Source organism: Equus asinus, chromosome 29 (genome assembly GCF_041296235.1).
Source record: "Equus asinus isolate D_3611 breed Donkey chromosome 29, EquAss-T2T_v2, whole genome shotgun sequence".
Classification (NCBI taxonomy): Eukaryota; Metazoa; Chordata; class Mammalia; order Perissodactyla; family Equidae; genus Equus; species Equus asinus.
Window position 1 is genome coordinate 39,516,112 of NC_091818.1, and position 22,271 is coordinate 39,538,382.

The 22,271-nt window shown below is 44.5% G+C and overlaps 1 long non-coding RNA gene across 1 annotated transcript in view; it reads right to left on the reverse strand.

The window, feature by feature from the left end:
• Positions 1 to 6,682: 6,682 nt before the first annotated feature.
• LOC139042499 (uncharacterized) overlaps positions 6,683 to 22,271 on the reverse strand; it is a 33,593-nt gene continuing 18,004 nt past the window's right edge. Inside the window, exon 5 of the long non-coding RNA XR_011499269.1 lies at positions 6,683 to 7,967. This is a non-coding gene — a long non-coding RNA (uncharacterized lncRNA). The remainder of the gene's footprint in view (positions 7,968 to 22,271) is intronic.

The window sequence follows — 22,271 nt, forward strand, 5'->3', positions numbered from 1 at the left end:
TACCAACCAACCCAAACTCTTCTGTTCTCTGCCATTGGCAGAATCATCACAGATGATAATCACCATCAGTAGCATCATGTGAAACCAAAACACAATAACCTAACATTTAAGTGGAGGACGACCAGCTGGACAGACTCCTTGTTGACTGATTGACTAGATTCTCCATGAAGTCAAACATGGGAAATGGTCACTGGTGGATCAGCATGAGTCTCAAGGGTTAGTGGAATTACCAACGAGTGGAGATGGGGCAATGCATTCATCTATTGCTTTCCTTTTGTTAATAAGTTCATGGGATTTTATACTACATATTTATATTATACATAATATATTTCCATTTTTGTCTTGAAGTATGGAGCTGTAAGGGGAAGTAGAACCAAGTAGGATGCTTAGCTGAAGTCAAGTGGGGGCTTCAGGAAACCCTAAAGCAGAGTGGGAGGTGGGAGGAGCTAACCTCAAGTTAGAAACTAGGCCAAGAAAGAGGAAGGAAGGTGAGAGTCAAGAGATCAATCAAGTCGCAAATGCTCTTCACACCTAAAGACCAGAGTATAGTCAGAACAAATTCCAGAACAAAGGCTCAGGTTGATAGGTCTTGGAAAGCAATGAGGGGGTGGAAAAGGGCTCCTTCAGTAAACACAAGCCCCAAAGGGGAGTATACATACTTGAAAGCATAGAGATGTAGGGGAATGTGGACCTTTCTGGATTAATTTTATAGGGTTTGGGAAAAGAGTGAAATGACAGTCTTCCGCAAGACCTGACTTCCTGAATTAGAGGGTTGTCCAGGGGTAACTATATCCAAAGTCTACTTGGATAGATTGCCTAGCTTCAGGAGGCAGTGGCTAGTTCCCTGGCCACTGCAGTCACGTATCATGGGACATGGTCAGCCGGGCTGTGCCTTTACCAAGGGCTCCTTTGAACCACTTCCCGGTAGACAGATTGGATTCAACATTCAAGAGCACGTCCCTTAGACCAGGATTGGGGTTTGAGAGGCCCCAGTCAATAATACACCTCTTCCTCACTTGAGTTCTAAGCAATTGAGAAATAAGACCGAAGAGGATGGCAGATGCAAGTCCTATGTGTTCCCGTTGTACGGGGAAAGTGAACTATACTGGAGAAAGTGGCTCCTCTCTGTGGGTAGGTGGGTTTCCTAAGATTGACCCTGCTTGAGTAGATTTACCCATCTTATAATGGCCTCTGGGATTCCTGTGACTCTCCCATGGCGGAAGGGTGTGCTCTCTGCAGGTGGCTTCCTCCCAAGAGAAAGAGCTGGGGAAGGACGTGTCCGGTTTCTCTTTCCAGACTCACCTTACAGACTATTACCCTCCTTCTCCGAGAATGAGGGAGGAGATAGAGGGGGCCCAGAGCGCTGCATGGATGGTGCCCCCTCTGCACAGAAAGGGGAGGGACCGGGGAAGAAGCCCTCCCTCCACGAGCAGCCAGAAATCACCTGTCTTTCAAAATTGAGAAAAAAATATAATTTAACGCTCCGTTCTCTAGAGGTGACCCACTGAAAGCTTACCTGGAAGCTCACTGTCTCCCTTGAAGAATTGGAAGGAGCACATAGGTGATACTAGGTTATTCTAATCTATAAACTCTGGAATATTGCTACTTGGAAGCTGAGGTCTTTAGACGAAGTTATAGGGGCAGTTTGTGTGATATTGGCAGAATATCCCCAGATATTTCTTGTGGGTTGTGCTTGTGTTCATTGTTGATATTTTATTTGTATAATGCCACCTATAGAACTGTTTTTTGGGGCCAAAGACCCCAGAAGAATATATAGGAAGGTGTCGAGAGATCTACGAATTTCATGAAATGATTCGCAAAGTTTTGCATGTTGTTGTTCTGCGAGGGGAGAATGTCCATCGCTCTCTTCTGATTCTTAAATGACCTAAAGTGTAAATGCAGAGCAGAAACACCGTGGAGTAGAGGAGAAAACAAAACCATGTGAGAGTGAGGCGATGACATGATGTCTGCCAGGAAAGGTGTTCTAGACGAGCTGAGGGTGAGCTCCAGAGCCCTCTAGACCTGCACAGGTAACCCAGAGGGATATTTCTACAGGGCTTCTGACAGCGTTTAGATATACGTTTGTGTTATGTTCCGCTGGTTGTGTGCACACATCTTTTAAATGTGAGATTCCAGTACCTGACTCCTTCATTTGTCCCAAGAATTTCTCTAATTAATTTTCCGTGATTATCTTGTCCAGATAGTCATTTTGAAGCAAGAAATTGGGGCTTTCTGGGCTACGTGCTGTGGCCTTTGGTGTTTAACAACAAATGTGATTCAAGGACTGGAGTCTGAAGTCAAGTGAAAAGAGACTGGAAATTCACAATCACCCCCCTTCCAAGATTGCGGGGACCTCAGTGGGAAACCCCATCACCTGGTGGACTCTTGGGAGAATCCTCATGACCACAGCAGTTGCCATCTTTCACTCATTCAGTGGTTGCCAGTCGAGGTCCAAGGAAATGCTTCTTTGGTGATCCTGAAAAATTTCTGTCCTGCCTTTCTCGCTCTCACTCTCTTTTTCTTTTTCACTCTTTTTCTCTCTTTCTCTATGTTTCTTCAATTCTATCTCTTTGTCTTTCTCCCCGCTCCCTCTCACACAGAAGATTCAGTTCTGTCTTCCTTGCAATGCATGGCTTCTCTTCTTTCTTCTCTTCCCTTCCTTTCTCTTCTCTTCTTTCTCTTCTCTTCCCTTCTTGGGTGAAGTGAGGGGCCTCGGGGTGATTCCAACAACAGAGAATCTGACAAGAAGCAAGTAAGCAGGAGAGAATATTTATCTGGCAAGTTTCTTAACTTCCTTTTGTCTCAATTTCCTGGTCTGAAAATAGGATGATGATGGTACCTACATGATGGACTGGGTGATGACTAAGTGTGATCATACGTATGACGTGCTAAGGACGGGGCTTGGCACATAGTAAGCAGGACATAGGTGTCTTAGTCAGCTCGAGCTGCCATAACAGAATACACAGACTGGGTGGCTTAGACTACAGACATTTGGTTCTCATAGTTCCAGAGTCTGGAAGTCCAAGACCAAGACGCTGGCAGATTCATCTCCTTGTGAGAGCTCACTCCCTGATTTATAGTCGGCTGTCTTCTCTCTGTGTCCTTACATGGTGAACAGAGCTCTCTGGTGTCCCTTCTTATAAGGGCGCTAATCCCATCATGGGGGCCCCATCCCCATGACCTCATCTGAACCTACTTACTTCTGAGAGCCCCCCCTCCACATACCATCACACAGGGGCTAGGGCTTCAATACACAAATGTGGAGGGGTGCAAACATTCCATCTATAACAATAACAATTGGTGTTGGGGTTATTTTTATTCAGATCCCTAGTCTGTGTCAGGCGCTGCTCTGGGTACTGAGGACATACCAAGGAACAAGATAGACACACTCCCTGCCCTCCTGGAGTTTATAAACTGTTGCACGTGTGGGTGTGTTGGAGGAGTTTAATTGACACTTGGATCAAGGGGAACATTTTCATCAACGGCAAATTAGGAAAGGCCACTTCTTCTCCTCTTCTTACTTCTTATGGAAGAAATGCCAAAGGCCTTTGAGGAGCAGCCTTCCTGGGAGCTCTGTGAGCTGTGGCACTGCCATGCCCTACACCTGGGGACACTCTGATAGAAACATCCCAAGGGAAGTGTTCAGCAGGCTGACCTTCGGGGCCTGGGAAAGAGCCAGTGGGAGCCACAGATGTGGCTAGTTGTGACCTGTCACTTGCTGAGCCACGTAGTACCATGTTGGTGCATAAGCCTCCTGACTCCTTTTTGGACTGATTCTGCCAGAGTGCGTATGTGACCAGTCCAGCCAGAGACTCCCAGAACTCATAATGCCACCATTTATCAAGAGTCATCTATGTGACAGCTACTCAGTTTGGTTCTGTGCACATAGATCTCAGTTAGTTTTCATAATAACCCCACGAGGTAGGTATTGTTGTTGACATTTTGTAGACGTGGGAACTGGGAATGCGAGGAGGTTCCAAGTTCACACTGGTAATGAATGGGGACGATGGTTTCCAAACCTGGTTCTCACTGACTTGGCTCCTGTGAGCTTCCCAGTGTACTGCGCTGAAGTTTTTAAGAATATTTTAAACAACCAGCTCTGTAGGAAAATTCACTTCTGGGCAGAATCCCCCCCGACACTGCGTGCTCACGTGTGCCAAGGCTGCTTGGATGATAGTCTAGTTAGAATGACAATTGGCAGGGAGGAGCTGAGAGTCTTCCAAACGACAAGTGTAATCATTGTGGGAGACTCTTTGCTAAGACACAGAAGCACACAAAGCCCTAAAGTGTATGCATGCATGTACACACACACACACAGATACACATGAACATACACATACAGAGCCTTGCAGAGTCAGAAAACACTGATTTGATTACTAGATGGTTTCTGGGGATGTGTCAACAGACAATTGTTGGAAGTGGAAGAAAGAAGACAGTCAGCAGGCCCCTGGACATATGGTTGCTGACACCGATGTTGGCCCTTGTTGGGTGGGTACAGACGCCAAATCAACAGAGCTGACACGTTAAAGGGCTTTCACGTTTCCAGGGTCGGCTCCTGTGGCTCCCTTGTGGTCTGACTCTGAGCTTCGTTGGCACCTGCTGCAGCCCCTCTCCTTTCCAGTGGTTGCAGCTGATTCCTGGATTCTCTGAGGGCTTAAACTCCTCCCGGAGCAACCTCCATGGAGGGAGGGTGAGCGGACTTCACGGAGAAAGTCCCTATGACTAGATTGTATGTGCTTCTCACGTTTCCTTAAGTCACACTTAAGTACACAGGCAACTGTACTGGGTTGCATAGTGTCCCCCAAATTCATGTCCACCTGAAACCTCATATTGTGACCCTATTTGGAAATAAGGCCTTTGCAGATGTAATTAGCTAAGTGCAGATGAGGTCATACTGGATTAGAGAGGGCTCTAAGCACGGAATGGTGTCCCTAGGAGAAGAGAAGAGACACAGAGGGGAACGTCATGTGAAGACAAAGGCAGAGACGGCAGTGATGCACCTACAAGCCGAGGATTGCCGGCAGCCATCGGAAGCTGGGAGAGAGCACGAGCTATGTCAGCCCTAGCAAACTAATACAGCGAGGTTGATGCACTCATGGATTTAAGAGGAACCTGCAGATTTTAATGTATGGTGGATGCTTTTTATCTGTTGTTCACAGAATGGAAATAGACTCAGGGAGGAGCTGGTGGACGTGGGATGGAACAGAATCAGAGAATGAGAAATGGGTAAACGAGGAGGAGTGGACAGAAGGACAAAACCCTGGAGGTGTGGGATGGGATGCGGAAGAGCGAGCAGCTCAGGGAAGGGAGGAGCTGCCCGTCCTGAGCCCTGAGACCAGGATCACTGATAATAGCCATGATTGCAGACTTTCATGCGCTTACAATGAGCCAGGCCGGACTGTAGGCACTTCGTGTATGCTGACTCACTGAATCCTTCCCACCACCCTGCGAGGGGGGTACTGCTATTTTCCCAGCTTCGAAGGTGAGGCACACAGAGGTTAAGCAGCTTATCCATGATCCCACCTAGTGATTGACTGAGCCAGCATCGAACCAGGCACTCTGGGTCAGATCTCCCTACCAAACAGCTGTTCCCCGCTGCCTCAGCCTCTCTAAAACAGATACATGAACCTAAAACTGCTCTTAAAAAAAAGTCTTTAAAAACTTTTTAAAAAGGGGCTGGCCCGGTGGTGCAGCAGTTAAGTTCACACATTCTGCTTCGTCAGCCCTGGGTTCACTGGTTCAGATCCTGGGTGCGGACGTGGCACCGCTTGGCAAGCCGTGCTGTGGTAGGCATCCCACATATAAAGTGGAGGAAGATGGGCACGGATGTTAGCTCAGGGCCAGTCTTCCTCAGCAAAAAGAGGAGGATTGGTGGCAGATGTTAGCTCAGGGCTAATCTTCCACACACACAAAAAAACTTAAAAGAACCCAAAAACCGTAGCTTGAATCTAATCATGGAAACATCAAACAAAGCCAAATGAAGGACATTCTTCCAAATAACTGGCCTGTACTCTTAAAAAATAACAAGGTCAAGAAACACAAAGAAAATCTGAGAAACTCTTCCAGATTAAAGGCGGTTCAAAAAAACAAGAAAACTCAGCGTCATATGTGACCCTGGATTGGATCCTGGACTGTGAAGAAATAAACAGCCATCATTTAGAGGCAACTAACAACGTTTGAATATGTATGGACTCTAAATCAGGCATAGTATTGCATCAGTGTTAAAATTCCTGATCTTGGGGCTGGCCCTGTGGCCGAGTGGTTAAGTTCGCACGCTCTGCTGCAGGCGGCCCAGTGTTTCGTTGGTTCGAATCCTGGGCGCGGACATGACACTGCTCATCAAACCACGCTGAGGCAGTGTCCCACATGCCACAACTAGAAGGACCCACAACGAAGAATATACAACTATGTACCGGGGGGCTTTGGGGAGAAAAAGGAAAAAATAAAAATCTTTAAAAAAAAAAAATTCCTGATCTTGATAACCATATTATCATTCAGGACAAGGTCTTCGTTCTTAGAAAATGTGCCATGAAGCATTTAAGGGTAAAAGGGCATGACGGTATCTCCAAAAGACCCTCAAAAAGTTCAGAAAGAGAGAGAGTCTGATAAAGTAAATGGTGCACAATGTCAACAAGGATTCTGGGTAAAATGCATGTGGGTAAACAAGACTCCCCATATTATTCCTGTAACTTTTTCTGTAATTTTGAAATTATATCAAAATTAAAAGTTGCTCCAAAAATAGGGGCTGGCCTGGTGGTGTAGTGGTTAAATTCACATGCTCAGCTTTGGCAGCCAGGGGTTCGTAGGTTTGGATCACGGGCGAGGACCTAGCACCACTCGCCAAGCCATGCTGTGGTGGCATCCTATGTAGAAGAGAGGAAGATTGGCAGCAGATGTTAGCTCAGGGCCAATCTTCCTCACCAAAAAAAAAAAAAAAAAAGTTACTCCAAAAATACATCTCGCAGAGAGAGGAGGGAAAAAAGCAGATATGCATTATATTATTGTATCCTTCAGCTCTCTCTTCTAGTAAAATGATGTCTAGGTGCCAGTTCAGCTTTGCCGAATCACCGTGGCTCTGTCCAGCTGAGCTGGATGAGTTTAAGGGATGAACATGCCATCCCAATGGAGCCGGTCGAGACGTGGAACATCTTTAGGGGCGAGTCACTTCCTGCATCTCCACCTCCCATCTTGCCTGTCGCCTCGTGCACCTCTGTGGCACTCTGCCCGTTTTGAGGAGCTGAACCTCTGTTGAGTTAAAATGTTGGTAATTACGACAACAATACTAATGACCAAAAGAGTCATCGGCCACCTGCAAAATAAACATTTTCCCCGGGACCAATGCCCAGGACTCTTATTCTGGCATCTTGAAATGATCGTCTCAATTGCTTCCACAAATGATTTCTTTGGTGAGGAAAAAAATTCCCATGGAAGCCATCAGGATCAAAGTCGTCATTTCTGAGCTTTGCAGCAAGCGGGGCTGGCGAGGGGACAAAACAAACAGAGCGAGTCCAAGATAGAAGGCAAGGGCGCAAAGGCCGTTGGCGCTCTCATTTTTCTACTCTTCTGGGTAATTCGTTTATAGGTCAGAAATATTCACGGAGAACTGCAGTCCGTTTATAGAGGGCGATTTATATGTTTGGCTTTTGAGCTTCTAGAAACTGGGGGTGGGGGGTGGAGGGAATGGGAGGTAGGAGTAGGGAGTAGCACACCTGCATCCTCCAGACACCTTCAAATCTACTCCCCTGTCTCTTCTCAGCTCCATCAACGCTTCCTCAGGGAAGCCCTCGCTGACTCCTCGATTAGGTAAATATCTCCATTATTCTGCAGCAAGCCCAGATGTTCCAAACACAGCATCTGCAGCCAGGCTCCTGGGCTCCTCGTCTGACGGCGCCACATCCTAGCCGTGCTGCCTTGAGCAGTGGTGCAAGCCCAAGTGACCTAACTTCTCTGTGCTTCGGTGTTCTCATCTGTAAAATGAAATCAGTACAACAATTCCAGCACCAGGGTTGTTTGGGGTATTACATTAACATTTGAAAAGATCTTAAAACAGCGGCTGGCATGTCATAAGTACCTTAAAGGCATTTGTTGAATAAAATAAGATACAACTTGGTGGTGCCATCTATCCTCTACTCCATATCACTTGAAATAGTTGCAATGGTGCACTTTTTATGAGCGTTTGATAATGCCGGCTCTCCCCCAAATTTATGGACAAGGCAGTGTTCATATTTCTCACAAGTGTATTTCCAGCATCTGGGGCAGCACCTGGCACAGAGTAGAGAATCTTTGTGAAATGAATCAATCAATGAATGAATCAGTCATGAAGCCTTTTCTACACCTGAGGTCGTGGGATGATGAACACCTTAGAGGGAGGAATGACCAGGGACACGAAGGATCAAGGACGTGGAACAGAACAGATGGTGCGAAGGGAGAAGGGACATAGAAAGGGGGAGTGGAGGATGTGGCCATCATTGTCCTGTTCTAGAATTGTGTCCAGGGTTAGTTCTTTAATGCTCCTATCGTGGGAGTGTCGTTTACTATATGAATGTGCCAAACAGACCGGGAAGATGTCTGGTCAGTCTGGGTGTAGTGAAGAATCCAGAATTTCTATGTGGAGCACGTCTCAAGGGGATGGACCGCCACCGTGGGGAACTTGAAAGCGCCCACGCATTGCACTTCATGGATGCCTGTGTAATTGTCAACTGTTCCCGTCGCAACACAGGGAGCATGACAGAGACGGCTGAGTCCCCCTTCGCCACCTCTTGGCACGGCCGCCAAACCCAGAAATCCTTTTCTGTAGCGGCCTACTCAGATTTCGGAATCGGGGGTCTCTTAAAATCAGTGTGGCCACATGCGCTGTGAAGAAAGAAGTGCATTATCTGGAAATGTATCTTGTGGCGTGGCTTTTTGCGGAAAGGACAGAAGAGAACAAATGATTCATCAACAGATTTCATTCAATTTGGTCTCCCTCAGAAAGCCTGGAAAGAAAAGATAACAAACCAAGGGGGAAAATGAGAGGGAGAGTTTGCATGAGGAAACCTGGCCTTCTGTACCAGAAAGCTAAAGGTCTTCAGTAAGAGATGTGAAAAATGGATTGAAAATGGGGATGAATCATCTGAAATGGCATCCTTAGGAAATTGGTTTGCAGTTTCACAGGGGAAACGGGCCCCATGAAATGACTACAATAAGGGCTTTGATATAATAAATGTGTTTTCTTTGTGTGTGTGCCTGTGGGTTTTGAGCTTCAAATGCTGATGAAAAGTTGGTCATGGTTATATAATATCTACTCCAGGGTATGACGCTTGAAACACAAGGTTACTAGCCCTTTGGGACTCATTATATGCAGGAAATTCTTTTAGGATCTAAAAAGACCAGGATTGGTGTCTTGAAAAATTCTCTCCGAAGGTCCATCCATAACTGAGCTGAGCTCTGTGGGAACTGGAGATAAAGATGCTTTTCCAGCACCAAACCAATTAATTATCCTCCTGCGATACTGGCCTGCTCAGGCTTCTCTCTCTGCCGTTTGCCCTCGTGTCGTGGAGCCCTCCTATCCTTTCATCTTTAAGGTTGCAGATCGTTTTAAGAGTAAGTTTCCCAGGTTAGGAAACATTTCGGCATCACTGAATCTGGCTTCTGAGAATGTCTAACGATCTCTGACAGCTTTTGGGGAAGACGGTGAATATCTCAGTTTCTGAATATGACAGAGCAGCCACTGTGAGGCACTTATCAAAGGGCGTTATCAAATTAATTTATCAAATTAGCTTTCCATCAATTTGTAAAACAGTTAAACTTTTTATTGAAATATTGCACACACACAGAGGAAAATGCAGAAATTGTCCACGGGCAGCTTGATGAATTTTCGCAAAGTCAACAGCACCAACGTAATGACGGCCCTGGTCAGAGGGTAGAGCGCTCACAGGACACCAATGTCCCCCTCTGTCCTCGCCTAAGGCACAGCCACATCCTCCTCCCTACTGAAAAAACTACAGTCTCCTGACTTTTGTCATCATCAAATAGTTTTGCTTAATTTTAAACTTTATGTAGATGGAATCCCAAAGCATGTGGCCTTCTCTGTCTGAGCTGTTTCTTTCAACTTTGTGAGATTTTTTCAAGTTGTTGCATTTACCTGAGTTGGTGCATTTTTGATCTTATGAGTGCTTTTTATGACTATCCTACTCTTTATTCACTCATTCTACTGTGGGTGAACAGTTAGGTTGTTTTCAGCTCTGGGCTATGGGGAATGGTATTTCTAAGAACATTCTTATACATGTCTTTTGGGGCACGAATCTACATTTCTATCCCTAGGAGTGGCATTCCTGGATCCTAAAGTATATAGAGCTTTATTAGATAATGCCAATCTTATTTCCATTGGGGCTGAACCAATTTACACCCCACAGCAGTGTGTGAAAATTCCAGTGGCTCCATGTTTTCACGAAAACTTTTTTTTTTTTTTGAGGAAGATTAACCCTGAGCTAACATCTGCTGCCAATCCTCCTCTTTTTGCTGAGGAAGACTGGCCCTGAGCTAACATCTGTGCTCATCTTCCTCTACTTTATACGTGGGACACCTGCCACAGCATGGCTTGACAAGCAGTGCCATGTCCACACCCGGGAACCGAACCAGCAAACCCGGGGCTGCCGAAATGGAACATTCGAATTTAACCGCTTTGCCACCCCGCCAGCCTGACGAAAATATTTCTATTGTCTGTCATGTTGATGGCAGCAATTCTGGCGAACAGGTGTGTCTCACTGTGATTTTCATTTGCATTTCCTTGATGACTAATTATGTCGAAGACCTTTTTTATGCCCTTATTGGCTATTTGCATATCTTCTTTGTAAAATTTCTGTTCAAGCCTTTTGCCCATCTTTTCATTGGGATGACTGTCTTATGGATTTATTTTTAGGAACTACTTTACGTATCCTAGGATACAAATCTTTGGTTGGATATATGTATTTCAAATGTCTTTTCCCACTCTGTGGCTTGCCTGTTAACAATCTTAGTGTCTTTTGATGAATATGCTTTCTGATTTTAATTTCATTTATTTTTTTAAAGTCACTTTTTAATTTTTTTCTATGCTGGTTTCCATATCCCGTGGGGTTTTAACCGTACTGAATTTGGTATCTTCCAGACGCTTTCTTAATTGTAATGCAGTCCAATGTAACAATCTTTTCTTTATCATCAGGGCTTTCATATAATATAATGAAGAACAATTAATCCCCTTCCTCTCACTCCCCCCAAATTCACCATTCTGGAAAACATGGGCAAGTCCCTTCACCAAATTCTTTTTTTTTTTATTCCTGAGGAAGATTTGCCCTGAGCTAACATCTGCTGCCAATCTTCCTCTTTTTTGTGTGTGTATGTGAATCCCCACCACAGCATGGCCACTAATAGATGAGTGGTACAGGTCTGTGCCGGGGATCCGAACCCCAGGCTGCCAAAGCTGAGCACACCGAACTTAACCACTAGGCCACTGGGGCTCCCCTCAAATTCTGAATTGTGTATGTGACCAGTTTCTCACTAATGGAGGGACCAGTATATGCCAAGCAAATGCCATTGATTAGAAAAGAAGATGAGCAGCATTTGCTGCAGTGAAGGAGGCAACAGCATGGTATCAGAGGAAAGCGGGGTTCAGAGACAAACCAAATGGGGTGTATGCCCTTTAAAAAACCATTACCATTTGCATGGGTGAGGTGTAATTAAAATGGACACGAAGGCCTACCCAGAAGGCAAAATGAGAATAGGTCAAGGGAGTGGGGATGAGGCGTGGGATGAGTTTGGGAAGTGTCCTCTTTCGGCTTGGTAGAGACCCGTTTGCCTGGGTGAGCACTGTCTATCCACCTGCACACCTGAGCCCCTTTGCACACGGCCTGACTCAGGAGGCAGCCACAGCACGGTGCAGGGACTAGTTCACCGTCTCGAGGGGCCAGCCCTGGCTTGCGTTGGTATTTGATTTGCCCAAGTCTTGTTGGCTGTGTCCTTCCAGCTGGATTTACTCCTCTGTGCTTTGCACAAAACAGGTACATAACACTTACGTGTTGCTGTTCTTTGTGGCCCATCAGTGTTGATAAACACTGGCATCCCATTAAATAAAATCAGTTCAGTAAAAAGTTATCAAGTACTTGCAGTGTGGAAGGTACCGCAGGAGAGTCAAACAATGATTAGACCAGACCCCTGAGCTAAGGTAGTTGAGTCTAACATTTGAACTTTTTTTCATTGCATTGAATTTTTAAAGTATCTTAGTAGATATTAAAGTTTATAAACAACAACAACAAAATAAAGCTAAGTGGGGCGAAACTCCACATAACGAATCAGTGGCAGAATCCTGGTCAGAAATTAAGGTTTCCTGTCCTGGGTCCTGACTTCTGCTGTGACCCCTCTGATGGTCCAGTGCTACGCTGTGCAAATGTTATCCCAGCCGACCGTGGTACCAGCATCATCTTCCCTCCTAGGACACGAGCTATGCCCTACAGCTCTCTTTTTGCTTCGCTCTGTGTGACTGTTCTTAGCTCATGTCACCTTATATGAATGAGAGTCTTCTCTCATAAAATGCTACCGGATACAGTTGCGGGCTGTATATTTCATTAAATCCCGTCTGAATTACGGGCTTTTCTTCGGAGAGGCATGGCAGGGGAAGAAAGCCATGTTGCCACACTTAGCTGTCTCTGAAGCATCTGAAAGGGGGTGCAGACTCAATTCAATGTTTCAGTTCTCAAAAGCCCGGTTTCCGCATCATGTGGGAATCCATCTGTCACTGGCATTTTCAACATGTTCAAAGACCATGTCGATTTGTTCAGACAGACCACTGGTCCCCAGAGTGGAGTGTGTACACCCCGGGAAGTTTACAAGACTATGCCCAGGGCCGCAGGGAGAACTTATTAAAACTCGTATTTCTATTTTCATCTCATCCCTTCAAAATGTCTATTCCTGCATTTGTTCTATAACATATATATTATTTCATATCCACATACAAGTACACATACACACATATACCTTATGTATACACTTTAAAGTACATGTTTTGGGTAGTCTGTACTCAATTTAATTTAGTTAATGAATGCACAGTCAGTAAAGTTTAGAGACCACTGGTCAAAGACTGTGATTAAAATAATCAATCACTAGACAGACAAACAGGATGGTTGATCTTGACCATGAAGCATGGTAGAAAAAGCCTGAGATTTGAAGTCAAACCAAACTTAATTATTAGCCAAGTTATATCTTTTTATTTTAATCTGCTCTCATGTGTCTGCATCAAGGTGACATCATCACAAATGCCACTGAGAAACAAACTCCCACAGGTACTTTTCTTGGGTCTTTTGAGCGAGGCATCCAGAGTGGTCCGGTATATTAGAAAATAAAGATTTATAATAAGGCAGTGGCTGAATGACAAGCTGCTCAGTTGTGCGGCTTTTGCATACCGAGTGAGGGCCAGTCACATTCTACGAGGAAAAGTGTCCTCCGAGTATTTCCACATGTTTTTAACGAGACTCAGACATCTAGGTCTCTTTACTCAATAACTGCCAGGACATAAGAATCGGGGTGTCCAGGGGCTGGTTCTAAACCATTTAAAGTTACTCCCCATCTCAGCAGTGATGAGCCATCCTCCACTGCTGCAATTCTCAGTCCTGACATCCTCAGAGTGGCGGATGCTGGTTCCAGTGTGCCTCATGAGAAACAGCACACTGGGCAGAGAACCTAGCTTTTGGTGACAGGTATAGGCGTTCGCAAATAAATATCCCCTTTCTCCACGGGTCCTCAGAGGTCCATCCAAGGAGCACAAATTCAAAAGCTCCCATTGGTGAAATCAGGAAGACGGACTTTCTTTTGCAATGACTAATTTGTCCATCTTTAGCCACCCAGCTTCAATTCCTGAGGCTCAGGTGTCTTTCTCCTTTACACCTCTAGCCCTATCTCTTGAACACTGATGTTGACACTTAGATTAGATGGAATCAAGATGAGGTAAGCAGTTAGACAGCGTGGATAACCTGGATGGCGTGTAATCCACGAAATGGAGGAGGTTATTTAAGTAATGAATTGCCAGTAATGCACTTGAGGCAGAGAGCAATTCTGTGTGATTTCAGACTCCGAACTGCAAAATACTTAGGGAGACCTCAAATTTGGCCACACGCTGGAGTCTTAGGTCATACAGTCCTGCTCATTGTGTACACGCCACATGATTTTCTGGGTTTCAATGTTGCCTGTTGGCGAATGATCAAAGGCCTGTTGATTGGGAAATAAAATTCACTTTGATGGCCCCAAAGGGACTCTTGTATGGACTTAATGTTTCCAATGGCTTTTTCAGTGACTTTGTCACTCACAACACAGTTTTTTTCTGTGCGAAATATGCAAAGATGCATATTTTGTCTGAAATTTCAAACCAGAAGACAAGTGAAAGAGGATTCTTTCAGATTAGAGTTTCTTAAAAACTACACGAGGATAAAAAGGACCAAAAAGGTTTTTAAGGGCCAATACGTGTTCACAGTGAGGGAAGAACAACGACTACATTCATGACATGGGGTTCCTGTTTTGACTTGTATTCCTAAGGTTAATGGTTTTCCTAACTTTACGTCAGTGCTATTCATGATTTCCAGTAAAGGAAGGCGAGCATCAAGTCACAGTCTTTTTGAATTCCACAAGCCTGGCACTTCACCCAAGGACAAAGGTGTTCAAATACACTTCGTAGGTGTAGGCAGTCAGATCCTTCTCAGAGAATGAGAGTGACGCAGGAAAACGATACTTGCAGGGCTGGCCCAGCGGTGTAGTGGTTAAGTTCACGCACTCCACTTCGCTGGCCCAGGGTTTGTGGGTTCATATCCTGGGCGCGGATCTACACACCACCCATCAAGCCACGCTGTGGCAGCACCCCACATATAAAATAGAGGAAGACTGGCACAGATGTTAGCTCAGGGCCAATCTTCCTCACCAAAAAACTACACTTGCAATTTGTTAAGTGAGCACCCACGTCTCAGCAGTCCTGGTCTCTTCTTGACTCTGTCCCTGATGGTTACGTAGTCAATAAATGCATAGTAAGCTGATGAGATAGGAGAAAGTGCTTTGATTTCAATTTTTTTAGATATATAAAAGAGGAAAATATCCCTAGCAAGTAAGAAAATTGAGAGTCCCAGGGCCCTGTGTGACAGAACACCTCACACATTTGGATGTAGGGTCTTAGTGTTGTCTATTGCAGGCAAAGCTGTAATGTGATTTTGTGTAAAAAGCCGCAGCACAGAAATCAGTGAGGGTTCCCATATCTAGGCACCGTTATTGGCCACTTCATTCTGCATCATTGTCTGCAGATTTCCTCCGAAATATAGGTTCATGGGCACTCCTGTCCCTAGGGACATTTCCCAAAAACCTTTCCCAGCAGAACCTACATGTGTGGGAAACCAAGTTCATGTTACGGGAACCTGAGAGGCCATCATCCATATTTTACATTCTAAGTGTCATATCTTGCTAACCTCTCTTTGGGGTCAATTCATGCAACTTCTGAGCAATTTCCTGTTTGTCACAAGTCATTAACTCCATAACGTGTGATCACTCCTAGTTGTCTTAAAATGACAGCAATACTAATATTGTCATGTTGTTTTTAATAGAGACGTTATCTGTGTGTGCAGCATTTCCATTCACAGCTCTGCTGCCCTTAATCTGTTCCTTCCTTAATTTGCTCATTCATCAAAAGTTTCCCCTGATGATTTGTCATCTGTGCCACTTAGGTCTGCCACAAGCGATTTAAGAATAGCTCTGGAGTTTCAAGAGAATGCTGACAGCTAAATACAACAGTGTGATACGTGCATTAGGATCTCAGGATGTGTACCAGGTGTGTACATTCGGTCATATGCTTTATAAGATTAAAAAGAGGAATTATAATTTCCGAGTATGTTAGATTAGCAAACAGTCAAAAATCACGGCTTCTGTGCCTGCCTTCCCCATTGCTGGCCTGGTCGATCCAAGACACATTCAGCAGAAACCCAAGTGGAATGTTATCCCTTCATGGCGGCTTATTGCAGAAATTTCCTACCCTCTCCCTTGTTGTCTCCTACAATATGGAATGGAGCAAGGATGAGAGCTGGACACCCCAAACCTTCAAAGACTGTGCCAACTCCCTTGCTGCTAATAGAACTCTGTTGATGAAGGAGTTTAGCCAAAAATCTTGGCAAAATGGTATGATAGATTATACAATTGTTACCCTTTGAGAATCCATCTTGTAGGGGGTACAGCTTATCCCAGTAGGAAACTAAACCCCAGAGTGGTGACTACTATGAAGCTGGACTAAGTTTCAGAGGTCAGTTACGCTGTAGACGGAAGGCTGAGACCCAGGAAGTAGGTGACTTCCCCAAGGTCATTCAATAAGTTAGGGAGGAAACCAGGAGGCAGAATGGAAATTTCTGACTTGAGTCCACTCTACCAGGTTGCCTCTTTGTCCTGCACATTTCTTCATTTTATAAATGTTTAAAACTTTTTGTCAACTTTATCCATGTAGGTAACTCTGTTGGATGGTGTGGCACAGTGTACGGTGGTTAAAGATGGGGTTCTATATTTGGACAAGCTAGGTTTCAATTATGGGCCCCTACTTCTTTGCTCTGTGACTTAGAGTGACTTAAATTCTTCAAACTTCATTTATCTCTAAAATGAGTGTTGTGAGTTCTAAATAGTTTTATGCATGCCTACCATGGTGCCTGGGACATCTGATTTTTTTTTTAGATGGAATTTGTAGAGGGTCGACAAATAAAATATCTTTCCGAAATATTTGCTCTGAATAGACATGGTATTTAGCGACCTTTTTATTTTCCAGCTGGGAAGTGTAGAGAGATGCTGAGTAACGTTCTCTGACCTTAAATATCATCTAAAAACATCTAAAGTCCAGATATTTCAAGTTCTAGTTCTTTGTATGTCTACAAGTACCAACATTCTTGCGTGCTTTCTGTTTCTGTAAATACCCCAGTGCATCAGAGTTTGAGACGCAGATGGGACCTCTGCGCCTCTCTATATGGGGAGGCAGGAGAGACTAATGGTTGAAGAAATGCATTTTGATGTTAGGTGGTCTGGTTTCGAGTCTCATCTCTAGAAGCCTAGAACATGCTTCTGAAACTCTAAGCCTCAGTTTCCCCATGTAAAAAATGCAGCTAATAATATAATCTACCTTATGGAGTTGTGGTGATCATGAAATGAGTGAATAGATAGAAAGCATGTCACTTGGTACCCGGCACACACAAAGTCTTCCAAAAATGGTAGCCATCAGGATTACTATCTATTCCAGCTCCTTGATTCTTCAACTATTATAACCACAGCCCAGAGGACTTCAGCAATTTGCCAAAGACCACACAGCCAGTTAGTGGTAAAACCAGAGCCATAATCCAGATTTCCTGCCTATGAATAGGGGATTTATTACTGCCTCTGGTCCAAAAAAAAATCAGCCTAAAAATATGGTATAATTAATCTATAATTAATTCTCAAAGAGCAGTGATCTCTCTTGATTTTGAAGAGTACTACGAAATGCAGGGGGGTGCCACAAGTTGGAAATGTTTTTCTTGAGCTTGCATAATGCCTGAGAACCTTCCTCAGAGGCTTCAACCACGTGAATTAGAGAACTGGGCTACAGGAGGCCCAAAGATATTAAATAATATTACAGTGTAATGTCCCCTCCCGGGAATCTTGGCTCTAAGAAGAAATAAAGCGTCTCTGGTTGATAAGAAGATGGAGCCTCATGAGAGAACTATAAGTTGAATTCCATACAGGCAAGGCTTACGAATTCATAGTTATAAAGAGTCTCTGAAGGGTGGAAGAGGAGAAACGTTTCACTTTCTTGTATATCAAAATAGTGGTTGTCTCCAAAACGGTAAAGTTCCATGATTCATGACACTGCCATAAGACAGAGCTGCATAGAAAGAACAGAATTTGCTTAATTAATGGGACTCGTGATCCTAAGATATCATTGGGCCATCTGTTGTCATAGGAGATGGTCAGGACCAGTCGTGTGCTACAGCCACCTTGCACTGGTTTGTGACAACTGATGGGGACCATCTCTTCCCTATCTGTATTCAGTGACGTCTAGTTGGTCACTTGAAATTAATGGTGGGAGAACTTACACCATGGAAATTGGCCAATGCCGGGGGCTTTCCCCCCACACCACTGAGGCTACTTTATTTTTATTGCTTTCCCTGCTCAAACTATCCTGGTCCAGTAGGAGAGAGAAAGAAAGAGAAACAGGGAGGGAACCACTCTGTTTTAATATTAGTCCAGCACTATTCAGGGGTTGTAATTCAGGGATGGCTTTTGAAAGTGTGCTCCCTGAAATGGATTCTGAAAAATCTTTCCAAAGTTGAATTCTCTGTGGTTTATTCATCTTCTCTAAAACAGAACAACAAAACACCAAGAGTAAATCATATTGTGGGAAAAAGAAATGCTAGCCGGTAAAATATAAAAGGCTCAGATATCAAAGTTAGAAATGGAAAAAGCTGTGTCAGGGGAAGTTTTTTTGGATTTCTGCCCTTTGGGGGCATTGAAATCTGGGGAGAGTAATGGAGCAGGGACGACCCACAGTCTCGTCATTTAGATTACAGGCTTCTGGGGTTTAAAAGAGGCTCAGTGAATAATACATCGTGCCCCACTCTCATGTGGAATGGGCTAGACAGAGTCACAGGAGTCATGCAGATGGAGATTCAAACGTCTCCTTCACCACTCACACAGAGGCGAGGAGAGCGTCAGCTGGTTTTGCTAACTCTCTGAGCTTATGGCTCAGGGCCCTCCAGGACCGGTTCAACCAGGACCCCATCTCTTATCAATAGAGTGATTAGGAATTGCCTTTCAGAAAATCTGCAAAGTCATGTAGCCAGAGCATGCACACAAGAGGAATTCTGGACCTGAAATGACAGTGGAACCAAAGATCCTCCTCCCCATGGAACCAAAGGACCGGCACATGACCAGAGCTGAAAAGCCAGACTCTTATCAGAAGCGAGGGGGTCCTTCATTCAGGAACATCTGGTGTTAAAATTCCTTCCCCACCTCATCATAAACGTTTAGAAAACTCACCGATCGAAACCTGTTCCACCAGCGTTTCCTTGTGCCAGCCTGTTCTCTCTAACCTCTTAAATTTCACCCCAAATCCTGAGTCAGAGAGATAGATCTGAGGGCACACACCCCCGTCTCCCTGCAGACTGATCCTGCAGAATAAAGCTGATCTCTTTTCCCAAAGGCTGATGCCGTAATTAATTGGCTTTTTATGCGCTTCGGGCAAGAGAACCCCAATTTTGTGCGGTAACAAGCTCACCTGCTCAGATTCCCGCTGGAACAGCTTGGGCCTCTCACCAAGCACAGAGGAGCAGAAAAGAGTTTTGCTTCCTGTGGACCACTGGGTTCCCTAAAGTGGGAAGAACTGAGCCAGAAGGCCCAGTGCCTTCTCCCAAACTCTGCTCAAACAGATACGCCATTAATCTTTTCTTAGAAAGAAGTAAGAGACAGGGAGAGGATGCTACTCAGTGGACTGTCCCTCTCTGTATAATAAAACATGAGGAGTGGGGAACAAGTGTCCCCTTCACCCCCACTGTCCCCTGAGGAGAAATGTGATGAGTGTTAAGAGCTCAGGTTCTGGAGACAGAGAGACCCAGGTTCAGATCCTCACCCATGACTCCCCATTATTGACCACACATGGGTTACACACACTCGCTGGGCCTCAGCTTCCACAGCCGAAAACTGGGTTGGTTATAAGGCTGCTGTGAGATTCAGTGAGGTACTGACTGCGTGGGAAGCACTCAACACAGTGTCTGGCGAATGGCAAGTACCCACGACATGTTAGCTATTATGAGAATTGCTGTATACTGTACATGGCAGGCTCCCTTTGGATAAGACAAGGGGTAGCATAGCTAGTCATCGAGGCAGCTTGTTGAGGCTGCCTGACCAGTTTCTAAAGAAAAGGATGAAATTCTACATCAACTTTGAATCAAGGTTGACAAATCCCATGATGATTAGGGAAGAGTAACCACCAGTGTCTTTTTCTGTGGGGCCCACTGCCTTGGAGTTGGAGAATATGACATTATCTCCAAGGTCAACATGTCCTTAACGCTAGGTTTCAGTAGGAGGTGGACACTCAGCAGGTCGGATTGTTCTAGAGCCTGAAGCTCTCATCGAGAAGCCCACCCTTCAACTTTCCACCTGTCTCAGCCCGGGCAGTGGGTAATGGAACACCAGTCTGAGCAAGAAGGAGGAGGAACATACCTTCATATCTGATGCACCTTGAGGCTTACAGGTCAGTGCTGCAGGAGGATTCTATACTGAGTGTATGTTTTCTTTTTTAAAATCTTGAAGACCTTATTCCTTGTAGCTTAATAGTGACAAACTTAATTATTAAAAAAATATAATTTAACCTTATGTACCTAACTTACCCCCTCCCCCCATCATTTGAAATTGGAGAAACATGGGCTCAAACCTCCAATTAAAAGATGTGTGACTGTGGGCAAGTTAGCCCTTTTGAGACCCGATTGTTCCCCTCTGTAAAATGGGATAACAGCATCTTCCGTGAAGTGTTGAGGATTCAAGGAGATGGAATATATGAAAGCCTTGGACACTCTAATTCATCAGTCGTCCCTGTTTCTCCCTTCTGTCAAGTCCGGGTCAGCCCCTCGGGTGAAGGGAGCCCTCTTAAAGAGTGTTTGGATCAAGCACTTCACTGGCCTTAGAATGGAGAATAACCTTGTAGGGTCCACGTGTTAATTTTCTAACAACAGGCAAAACGTGATTACATCAAATGTCATACCGCAGTGTGACTGTTCTGACAAAAGGCATGGAAAGCAAATAGCTAGACATCGTACCCCTAGGGAAAAAACCATTTAGGTAGGAACTGTACAGACCACTGACAAGTATTAAGAATCAGGCTAGGGGGGCCGGCCCCATGGCTGAGTGGTTAAGATCGTGAGCTCCCCTTTGGCGGCCCAGGGTTTCGCTGGTTCCGATTCTGGACACAGACATGGCACTGCTCATCAGGCCATGCTGAGGCGGTGTCCCACATAGCACAACCAGAGGGACCTACAACTAGAATATACAACTATGTACTGGGGGGTCTTTGGGGAGAAGAAGAAGTGTGGAACAGAGAAGAAGATTGGCAACGGTTGTTGACTCAGGTGACAATCTTTAAAAAAAAAAAAAATCAGGCCAGGGGAGCATCTCAAGATAATAGTATCTATGATACTGATAAAGCTGTGGCTGACATTTTTTTTTTTTTTAACGGAGGAAACAAAGAAAAACAGTAGTCCAAAATGATGTTTTAAGTTTAACCATTGCCTTCATTTTATCTGTGAATCCATAGTCCCATTTTCCACATCTTACAGAGTGTAGATTGTGTAAGATGATGATGGTTTTATCACAAAATGTTAGCAAAATACCCCATAGGCGTAAGGAAAACAATTGTCATCTATCTGGCCTGAGTTAAAGCAAATGAGTTGTGAACACAGGCATTTCTGAAGGGTAGATTCAGAATGCTTTTTAATTCTATGTTTGCCAAGGAAAATGCCATAAAGGAGGAATAAAACTGTCTTTTAGTCATTCATATCATAATACACTTCTGCAATAAAAAGCAATCCATCTTTTGATCATGGAAGTGATTGCCTGGGTATTATTTTCAGGGCTTTGTTGAAACAAGTACCGTCTCTCTACATTAACCTTCTGGGAGAAGATGTCCTGCCCTGACAATTTGAGCCACATCTTAGAGGCTCTTGTGCAATTTACACATTTCAGGTTTGCTAATGGATTCTTTATATCAAAACTGCCATAGACAGAAAATCTTTCTTTGAATTTGCATCTTGAAAGAGACGTGGAAAGAAATACGTGAAATCCTTTACAGGTACCATTAAAGAGAAGGGTCCGTTCAACTGTGGCTAAATTAAATAGAGAGCAGCTTTGAAGAGTCAGATTTGTACTTAGAAACTTAATGACAAAAGCAAAGAGGATAGCGCATTAAAATTCAAATTTCTTTTTCCTCCGGCCTTTTCAGATTAACGCCGGGGAAAATATATTGTAGGCAAAAGAGATACCCATGTATTTGAACAGGTGGTTATGCTATTACATAACAGGTAATGTAATTTCCCATTTTACCATTTGATAGTCCTGTGCTGGGATGTGCTCAGAGGAGCCCTGGGGAAGTGAGGGATGCACTGGTTCCATAACCCTTTGCCAACACAGCTGCTTTGTTTAACATTTAAATGTGGCTATTCTTAGTTAAGAAACATCCACCATAAAAGCAGCAGCAACAACAAAATGCTAGTTTGCTTTTCCTGTATTGCGTGGGT